At 40.7% G+C, this 11,159-nt stretch overlaps 1 protein-coding gene across 8 annotated transcripts in view; it reads right to left on the bottom strand.

Annotated features, from left to right (window-relative positions):
* RARB (retinoic acid receptor beta) overlaps positions 1-11,159 on the bottom strand; it is a 320,192-nt gene that overhangs the window by 119,503 nt on the left and 189,530 nt on the right. The window lies entirely within an intron of this gene.

Below are 11,159 nucleotides of genomic sequence, written 5' to 3'. Positions count from 1 at the left end.
AAAAATAATCACATGAATCACAGAAAATGTTTTCAACAATCTGAGTATAATTTAAAAATAATTATGAAAAGAAATCAAAACTAGCTTACTGAATTCAAAATGTACATGTCTGAAAGATTAACACTGCTTCAAATATATTCTTGTATAAATGGTCAGTAATAACAACCTATATAATGAGTATACTGTAATTAAGAAATATAGATAGCAATAACCTAATGAGGACATCATATTTTCCCCTAAGGAAGGACATGAGCACTGATACATCCATCTGTTCTCTTCATACCTAGAGTCTTGTGCTGGTGGCACAGTCCTCACGTACTTCAGCCTATACCATTTTATGAGAAGCATTGGTCAATGCAGTAAATGTCCTTACACTTTTATGTTGATTTACAAATAATAAAAGAGTAGCTCACTGACATTTGATCTAGTAAAAAGAGGTTTGTACCTAGCCATACCACTTATTTTATCCTTGTCTGGCAAAGCTAACTGAGAATCTCTTCGCTACTGTTAAGTGATCTTACTGCCCTGTCAAACTGCTCACTCCCCACTCTCCCCCACACTTGGGAAAAGTCTTGCTCATAGCCAGAAAAAGCAGTAATAATCCATCATCATATACACAGAGCAGGTCCTCAATTCCCTGTTTTCTTTTATTTTGCCTTCTCAACAACCACTCACTTTTCCTTCTTAGAGTAACGTGTCTCTCATTCTTCTTGCTGAAATGGCATCTCCAAACTTCAAACACAACTGCCTATACTGCCAACATTTTGGGGTTTTTTTTCCTGGCATCTCCTAAAGCGATCAGGGATTTTGAGGGCACAGCACTGCCCAAGTCAGCCTCAGATTAAATGGATCAAGTATGCCCAGTATTTGTTCCTGTCAAATGTATCATACAAATACTGCTCTGACAGTGTTTTTATGAGTAGCACAGGAACATATCTGGAAACAAACAAATCTTATCCTTGGGACCAGAGACGAGGATATTACAGAAAGAACATTTTGGTATATGTGAGTGTATGTTTTCCTACTTACTGCCCAGTAGGGAGGAAGGTGAATTGCTACTTACTTGCACAAACTGTGGCAAGATTTCCAATTCACCCTGCCAGGCTCAGACAGTATTATCACCTGCATCAATTAAGGTACCTTAGCAAGAGGTTTTGCAAAGAAAACCAAACCAGTAATGGCTTTATCAAAGCATGAAAACATAAATGTGCCTTCATTTATGAGGAAGAAACAAATTATTAGAGTATGAATGCATTGTTTAGGGTAATTCGCATAACAAGAGGACATGTACTATAGGCATTTTCGTTGGTAGGTAAAAAACAGTTACAAGAGAACAAAAAAAAGTCCCACTGAATTTCCTCCCTGCTAGCCACTGTCCTCCTGCCCCTTTCCTATTTGGTATTCAACTGATACTTTTATTTCTTCAATAAAAATCTGGACACTATTTCTATGAATCTTAAGGGTTTGTATAAGGTTTCTTATAGCAGCTGCTATGCCCCAGCCTGTGCTCCAAATCACTCCAAACCAGCTCCACAAAGACTGTCAACAAAGTCTCTCAAATAAGCACAACTGCAATAAGGATTTTCTTGATAAGAACAGTCCTGTCCATAGGTATCTCTCTCTGCTGTGGTGCAGTTTTGCCCACAATCCTCCCAGCTTAAAGCCAGAGTCAGGACAATACAACCTGCACAAATACACCTGGTCAGTCTGCCTTTTCCAGCTGATAGAGAAGTAATAAGTTACATACTTTTTTAATGGGCTTTTGAAGTTTTTCACCTGTTTCTACTTTTCCAGATGTCCTAGGCCAGCCAGCCCCTGCGACTTCTACCCCTGGTCTTTATTCTTCATTACTGGAGACCTTAAGACAGTAATGCTCTTCTTTTCAATGGCAAAGCAAAGGGAGCAAAATCTGAATGTGAATTTCTAGCTGAGGATATTGCTCAATAGGGTCTATTTCCTCAAAAAGCAAAGACATAGGGACTGTGTTACAGGCCATTTTCAGGGAATGGTACAGAAAGGGGTTTCAGTGGGAAGAGGTAGGATACTGCAAAAAGGCAGTTCCATGCCCTGTAGGAGAGATCCCATGCACTAGTTGAGCCTCTTCAGAATGAATAAACACTGAGAAGCAGAAGCTTCACTACAAACTGAGTCTAACCAGCAAAGCCTTCACTGAAAGAAATTTCTGACAAGGGTTCAGGAAAAGGGCTGGTTATAATATAAATGGACACACTGACCATGGTGATTGTTCACCCATTTGTTTTGATGTCAAAGTAAACCTCATCCCACAGGAGAAAATAAGGAATTCTGTAATAGATCCTCCCTACAGAATCAGGGTCTCATGGAGTTCATGTGGCACAGCATCATAGATCCACAGAATGGTTTGGGTTGGAAGAGATTGCAAAGATTGTCTAGTTCCAAGCCTTCTGTCATGATCAGGGAACCTTCCACTAGACCAGAGCCCCACCATTCCTTGTCTGGAAGGAGAATTGTAAAACTGTTTCAAATCATTTACTGGTGGTTCTCAGGCTGAAAACAATTCATAGTTCAAAGAGAATCAAAAGAAATCTTTAGCATTATACCTTTTGTACAAAGGATTTGCATACTTCTTGATTTTTCGACTTTCAGCTGTCCAAGTGAAGAACAGGGTGGTAGGGGAAGTGTTTATGGCAGATACTTGTTTCCTATAGCATGTGATGTCTATTTTTTTACTTGGGGCACAGAAGGACATTAAGAAATTATTCCTATTTTGGTACTCCTAATTGATAGTCCAAAAAAACTGCTAAGTATCTAACTGGGATTATCTGAAGTAGAAGAGACATACACACTTTTTGCCCTTTTGGGGCAGTTACCACACAGCAGGATGGGTGAGGCTTAAAACAGAGTATTTTGTGTGCCCATTTCACAAGGGTGCTTTGCCAGTCTGCCCAGCTGTTTGTTACTTCACAGTTATTGGCATTCAAACCAGAAGTGAGGACTGTAAATGAATCTATGGATTGTACAGTCCTTGAAGATTTCAAAGGAGTTCAGCCTGAGCTAAAAGCTGGCAAATTGGAAACCATTTAGACATCTTACTGCGATGGTCAGTAAGAGGAAACCGAGTTTCAGACTACCTCCTGCCTTAAGTAAACAAGATACATGTGTAGCCCTGTCAGAATCAACTAGTCAAGAACAAGGTTCAATCACATTTAAAACTGAATCTATGCTGACCCTGACTTAAAAGAGAAACATATTGTTGGTAAGTGTGTATAAAATTCATTTCTCATTTACAGAAAGGAAAAAGAAAGACCAATTCTGATACAAGCTTGCGGGTTGTCTTAGTACTTGAGCCTTCTAGATGTAGAAAAGGGTTTGCTAAGAAAGGAAAACATGCTGGGGATTTGATCTGTATTCCAAGAGGTCTTTGCAGTCATATAAAATGACCCAGACTTATTACAACTTCAAAAGACACACATAGTTAATACTGATTTTATCAAATATCATAACTCTACACAGGGTAGCATTGCTTTTGAAAGTATTTGCATAATGAATAACATATCAAGCTGTGTAAACCTTCACATTTTTGGTTTCTCATCTAGATAGCTTTCAAACAAGGTCAGAAGCAAAGCTACATGTTTATTTTGCCTTTTTTTAAACTTTTAAGCAGAAATAAGATTTGCTGGTTTTCAAGCATTTGTTGTCCCTCCTTCATTCTGAGCAAGGAGAAATGGTCCTGACATATTACATATGACATATGACATAATGGATTTTTGGAGGAATCTTTTGCTGATTAACCATGCAGTGAAATGAAATGCTTAATAGAAAACACTTGGCACAAGCTCCCTGATCAAAATGTCACCTTGAAAATGGCTCATAAGTCATTTGTCACTGTGGATTTTACCCACATTGCACAATACTGGCATCCCATACTAACACACTGCAACTGTGAGTAGACAGCCTGGGGTGATAAGGAAATTACAGGTATTACCTTTCTGGTTATCCACAGATAATTAGCAGCTCCCATAGGTTGCAATGATCTAGGAAATACCATGTCAAAGGCAATCCTTGTGCAAGTACTGACTCTGACAGTGCTTTACTATCTTTGGCCAAGGTTAAATTTGGGTCACCGTACATGTGAACGTATGGAATCACGCATATGATGCCAAACAGGCTTTGTCCAGTGTTTGACCTTTACAGAGAATGTTTTTCTTGCAGTATCTAGAAATTATTTGTAAAATCTGGCATCCAAAGTGTGAATACGGTTGAGAAGTTATAAACAGAACTAGGTATTTTCATTTGCTCTGCTGCTATAAAGTTGTCTGGGCCCTGATATTTTAGAACCGGCTTCAGCTGAGAAATGACATCAACATTAGGCCACACAGTGCCCCTTCTGATTGCAGGAAAAATGAAGATTCCTCAGACAGGCGACTCAATGCTCTGGTAAAGGGTAAAAGTCAAATTCTGCCCTTTTGAAGAAAAATGTTGGTAGCTGTCTGCCTGCTTTGAAAATTGCCATACACTCTCTGCAGATATGGCTGAGAACAAATATGGTTAGTGTTGTACCCCTACACATTTTTGCTTATTATTTTTATACCATTCAGATTACCTCAGAATTACTGTGCATTTGAGAGTCTCTTTATTTCCCCTGCTCTTTATGAAACGATGTAAATTACTGGAACTCATGAAACATTTGGGTAGAAACCACAGTCTGATTTTTTATCCAGTATTTTTGGCATATGCAATCAAAATCAATCAATCTGTCACAATGTTCCCTAATTCCCACATTCTCATCCGTTATGCAGTAAAATAGCCCCCATCATAAAACATTGCCCTGCAATTGCAATGGTACCTGGCATGTTGCATCCTTACTGTTCTGCAGAATTTCACACCTCCTTTCATTCTGCCTGTGTTTTTCATAGCCCATCTCTAGATGTCCACCTTATGTCTGTATGATGCAGCTTCTGTTGACTCTGAAAACTCTGTTATTTGTCCAGTCATGGGAACAGAGACACTTCTTAGCCCATGGTGACACAGCCAAATGTTCTGCAGCACTTTCTGATGGCAGAAACATGCACCAAAACCAGGATTCACTGCATAGTCTGAACAGTACACCACATTGCATCACCAAAGGATCCTTGGACAGTTTCTTGTATTAAAAAGAATATATTTCTATTTGCATGAGTTGCCTGGTTCCCTAACCAAAATTACTGAACATACCTTTCATTTTTAAAAGTGAGATTTTTATCCCTAAAATCTGAGACCCTTTAGTGATACCACATTTGTCAAAATGCTTCTTTACTCTTCCGTGCATCCCCACATATGCAGTTTGGGCCAGACCATTTGGATGTTGCTTATGGTGCTTTCTTCTACCTACAGCCCTGGGAACACTACAATACACAGGGGTGAGACATGCTAACACCAGGCCCATGAGTGATTTAATAAGGCTTGAGTGTTTTTTCTCCCTCCCTGAACAGAAAGGAAAAAACAAAATACTTCCATCATCACAGTACTAACATTAACCTTATGAGTACCATAATTCAGGCCATTCAGTTCAGTTCAGAAAAATCACACGGAAACACAAAGAAAAGGATATTAATGAGTATGCCTGCATGTATCTTCATGTCCCTGGAAAATATGGGCATGCTGTGGTGGACCAATTACACCTTCATAAATGACACTTGGGCTACTCAAATGGTTAGGAGAATCCTTCAGTCTTATGAGTGTTGTGTGCAACCTACCAAAGAACAAATCAATCCCAAGCCATGAAGGACCACAGTCTCTCCGAAGAAAGGTGGTAGCAACAGGAAGTGTCCATCACTGGCACATAAATGTGGATTTAACACACAGATGCCCTCACCTACGCTGCCTTGTTAGTGGCAGTGAGCAGAAGGCACCTCCCCCCACCATCTGTGCCTCCTCCTCCTCCTATTTGTGGAGGAAAGACTAGCATACTCCTCAAAAATAGCACATATCAATGACTTTGCTTCTTTCAGTGAACTTTAAGTCTGAAGTGAAAAAAAAACTTACAAGTTTGCATGTGCCATAATCAAGTGAATCTTCAAAGGATTTGTGGATTTGCAGGAAGGTAGAGGACATGCCAGTTTATAGACTCCAATTAGCATCTTTCCACAAATCTGGATTATTGAAGTCCACTCACAAAACACAAGGGACATCACCTTATGTCCCTGCTGCTGATTTTGGGAGGCTGCTCTGGAACCTCCCTCCTCTGCTGGCCAACAAACTTTCCTCTACAAACTGCATTCATTTTCAGACCTGTGCATTCCCACAATACTCTGGTGCACACACTGTCCTCTAGGTGTAACTAAACACCTTCACCTCTAGCAGCATTCCCCTCTGGGGTACTCAGATACACCGTGTCACTGCCCAGCCTGCACAGCCTAGACTAAACACACAGGGCTCCTTCAGCCTCCCCTCTCCATGTCTTCTTTGAGCTGACACTCGTTCTCCAGTTGCACAACACACTTCCAGTCCTCTACTGCATAAAATCCCAATTGTTCCAGTTTGAACAAGTAGAAAGTGCTGAGCCCACTTCTTGGTTTTGCTTTAAAAAAAATCACTACCTCTAGACAGTGCATTTACGAAACAGGCTGTTATCAAGTTATGCATATAAAATAACCTAACCTAGTGAAAATACAGCATGTTAAAAAAATAGCTTCTATGGATCATTTGATTCTATGATGAAATGTAAAGCATTTGCTACTCTGGAATAGAAGCTAATATTCACCATAAGCTTTTTGATTAAGGTTTCTGATTAGGACTGTGTTTTAATGTCTAATACAGCAAAATCCAAAATCCATATTATGTTGCCTCTGTAGATCAAAGCTTTTCTCACAGAACCTCTGTGATTCATTAATTTTATTTTTGTGTATCTAGGAGAGGTCATGTCACATTCTGGATGTAAAAAACTAGGAAAAGACAGAGGGGGTTGCTTACAACTCTACTTTTTCTGCCATTGCCTTGAAATTCATATTAGGTTTAATGTGGAAGAGATGATGATGCAGAATATAACTCACTTTTTCTGTCAATGTAAGCACTATATTGGTCTGGTTATAAAGATGGCATATGAAATCCTTCACTGCAGCACAGCAGTGAAATACACAGGATAATTCCACATGCGATACACAAATCCCTAAAGAAGGACTTCCTGAAATCCTTTTAAAGTTCATTGAAGCTTATTTCCTTCAAAGATTTTTCTTCTTTCAGAAGAAGGTCAAGAAGCTCTCCTATACTTCTCCCTGAGTAGAAAAGCAGATGGAACATCTACAAAGTGTCTATATTGCTAAGATGAGCTCAAAAACTGATTCTGTGGCCCAGAGCTGTTGTCACCTTTGCCATCCCTGGCAGAGGACAGCACACCATTTCTTACACAAGTTCAGAGTAGTCCCTGGCTCCCACATGTTGCTGCTGTTTCTTGGTCCCGTCCTACTCTTCTTATCTCCCAGCTGTCTGGCAACCATATATGAAAGGAGAAAGTCCTCCTGTGGGTGATCCAAGGCACCAGAACTGGAGCTTGTGCCACTAACAAGTTTCCAGCTTCTTTGACCAAGGGAATTGAGGTCTTTCTGAGTGACCACTCATCCCCAAGACATCAGTGGCATGTATCAGATTAATACCATCTCTCAGGATGTGTCAACCCAAACAGAACTTCAGCATGAATACATGAACCTTTTAACTGGGACAACAGGTTATTTCCTATCAGCTGCTTTTTGGCATGCATCTGTGTGTATGGTGTGGCAGAGATCAGGCTGATTAATTCCTCTGCAAAAGATGCTGTGAGATAAGACCAGTCCTCATGGCTCAAGTGAGGGACCTCACAGGAGCATGTCTGTGTGTGGAAACTGTAAGTGATTTCTGCCCATGGATGAGCACACAAACCTCCCACTGAGACCCACGGGGAGCCTAGAAAACTTGTCTAAGGGCAAAACTCAATCCTACCCTTATAGCTCAAATTAAAAGATAATAAAAATTCCCTCCACACGTGGTCATGTGACATGCAGCTAATGTTGCATGATGGAATAGTACAACTCCCTCTGCTTCCTTGGCCTTCTTGCCAGAAAAGCAACAAAATTAATATTTAGCTTCATGTAGCGCTTCTTGTCCTATTTTTAAAACCAAAGTAAACCCTGCTTGGAAAAAGCATTTCAGGAACCTCAGTGACACAGAATCTCTCCACTGGCAGAGCCTCAGTAACAGGCATGTTTGGTCAGAGATGTGCCCCAAGCAGCATCATCGCTCCCCAGGAAATACCAATAGGAAATATCTGGCAGCAACCAACACACAGCACAACTGTGTGAGCTTACCACAGCTTACCTTGCACACAGAAATGAGGAGAAAGTACTGCAACATGTTTTTTCCTGTCCCTCCTCAACAGCACATGGACTTTTTAACCCAAATTTTCCCAATCAAGCCTTAATAACAATGCCATTAGTTACTACAGTAGATGTTTTCATTGCATGTCATCTCCTCTTTAAAAAAAGAAGCAAACAAAAAAAAAAATCTGTCCAAGGAGTTCATCCTGAAAAAATAAACTCCTGTAATTCACACAGAGCAAATTCCACTGTGAAAACATTCTTCTTCTCTTCAGGAATGTGAAACTGTTTAACTCCATCTACACACTGGGCTCCACAGCCTGGAAAATATCAGGCTGGGTTTTCTATTTGTTAACCAAGTTGAACGCCCTACCAGCCTCAAATAAGGCCACATAGAAGAGAAAAGCACTATGGACAGATGCAACTCTCTTCTGCCCTCTGAACCTGTGAGGGATTTTTGACCATGCATACTGCATAATGTAGGATTTACTTGCCTGGTCTGAGCATGGTGGGAAATGCATTGGTCTGAAAAAAAACCCAAATGCCAAAGCAAAAACTGCAGCCAATGCTGAGTGGGAGAATCTGGGAAATTTCTGTGTGTAACTTTACAAAATCCAGTTGATATTGTGAAATTGTCATTTAAATAATTAAGTACCAGCAAGTGATAGCAAAGAGCAGAGTGAGCAAGCTGAGCTCAGAGCAACAAAGTTCCCTGACGCTCTGTCCCTCTGCGGCCAGCGGGTGATGGAGCAGGAGTGCTACCAGGACAAGATATCAGAAGAGGTGTGACCTCTTTCCACAGAAATTAGAGAGGGAAGGTAGTTCTTGGCAGCACGTGGCCAGTGCAGTCCCCACTCAGTGACAATATTTTATGTTGCAGAAACAGATGGTTCCTAAATGTTGAGAGGAACAAAACCAACCTGGAAACTGGAAATGAGACAATAATCCTCACCTTTCTATATGCTCTGCGCACACAGACAGATAGGTGTGGACATGTATATATATATATATATATATATATGTATGTATGTATACATGGTTTTAAACAAAAAAGAGCACATAACTCACACATATCATTGCACATACATACACAAACCATGTAAGCATGGTGAAGAAAAACTGAGCACTTGGCAGGAATATCCTATATCATCAGACACAGTCAAATGCATGTTCTGTAACAAAAAGTGCATAAATCTTACTCAATTTCAAAAAGGCTGGATGTACACACCACAGAAATGATCTCATGTTTAATGCAAACAGTAAGTCACTAAATTTATTTTCCGTTTTTATGCTGATTCTATACAGTGTAAAAGTCTTTCTGATACGAAAAATCCTACATCTAAGTACGGTGTCCACGTTCAGATACAGGAGAATGTTCCTCATCCTTTCAGAAACCTTGGGGTGCTTAAGTTTCTCCTGCATCAGAAAGTGTCTATTTTGTTTCTTAATGTCTATTTTTTTATTGTCCTCATTCAGAAGAATAAATGTAGAATGCATTCAGCAAATCATGCTAACAGGAACATTTTCTTACAAAAACATAAAGACGTGGGGGGTTTTATAGATAGATAGATAGATATGCATATATATATGTATCTGGAAACATATGTGCTTAGGCTGTCACTGATCTTCACTAAGCAGGGATTTAACAAAATTTTCCTATGGCAGGACCTTGTTACTATTTTAAAATCATAAATATGTGCAGAGGCAGTTACAGACCTTTTCATTTATTCTGCACACACTTACCGAGACTTGTAAGACACACACAAAAAAGCACAAGGAGAGCTAAAAGAAGAGACGGTATCTGGCTTAATTTCAGCATCTAGAAGTTAGATGTCTAGTTCTCAGTTAGTCAATCAAGGCTTTTTCTACATTTAGTAGGTATTTATAAGCATACCTCAGTATCATCCTGTCTAGACAGTCGCTCTGGAAGTGCTTGTTCACTGCCTGTCAAGGGGGCTTACAGTAACGAGTTAGTGGATGAGTTTTAGAGGTGTCTAAAACTGGGTGAGATGAATCCAGACATTCACATATGCCTTTACAGAGGTACAGGAAAGCCTCTTTTTAACCCACAAGACCTCCTGCCATGCCTGAAGGCCATCACCACCTTCCTGTGATGTGATGCCCACAGTGCCCAGGCCATCACTTGGCCCATCTCCTACTCCTGAAATGCTGCAGCCAAGGTCTGAATACACATCAGATGTGCACCATTAGCAATGATGTTTCCTGCATTTGCAGCACATAAACTTGTTCCTATAACAGCTCTCACTATTTTCCACCATTTGGCTGGCGCTCAGTGATGTAACCCAGTGTGAATGAAAGAGCCCCCTTTTTCTCCAGTCTCAACAATGTGCCTATTTGTGAGCAAAGCCACTGCTTTCCCCCATGGATCTGGTTAGTAGTGATATTTTATTTAAAATTCTTGTGGAAGCTTATGGGCTGAAGTAACTGTGATGTGAAAACCAGATGTCCATGGCAAAGGAAAGACTCAAAGGGCTTTCAGAAACAGGGAGAGTCATAATTCCGCTTCAGAGACTGAGTTATTCTTCTCCATGATGGGTCCTGGCAATGGGCAGGGGGGTTGCATGCAGGGATAGGTGATAAAGCACATCTGCACTCTCACTGTGGGACAGGCCTGTGCTGAAACCCAGGGGGAATTGGCGTGAGCTGGGGCCCTACTGTCCCTCAGCAGCCACATCCCAGCAGTGCCACCTCACTCACCTCCCAGGAATCAGTAGGGGCACAGCCAGCATGGCAGCAGCTCTGGGCATCATCCTGCATAAGCACATGTGGCCTTAGTCACCATGTTGCAGATGTCCCCATGAGGTGACAGCAGCTGTAGCACGTGACAAGGCC

The sequence above is a fragment of the Passer domesticus genome, chromosome 1, assembly GCF_036417665.1.
Source record: "Passer domesticus isolate bPasDom1 chromosome 1, bPasDom1.hap1, whole genome shotgun sequence".
Lineage (NCBI taxonomy): Eukaryota > Metazoa > Chordata > Aves > Passeriformes > Passeridae > Passer > Passer domesticus.
Note: the sequence above shows the minus strand (reverse complement) of the source record. Positions and strands in the feature narration are given on the sequence as shown.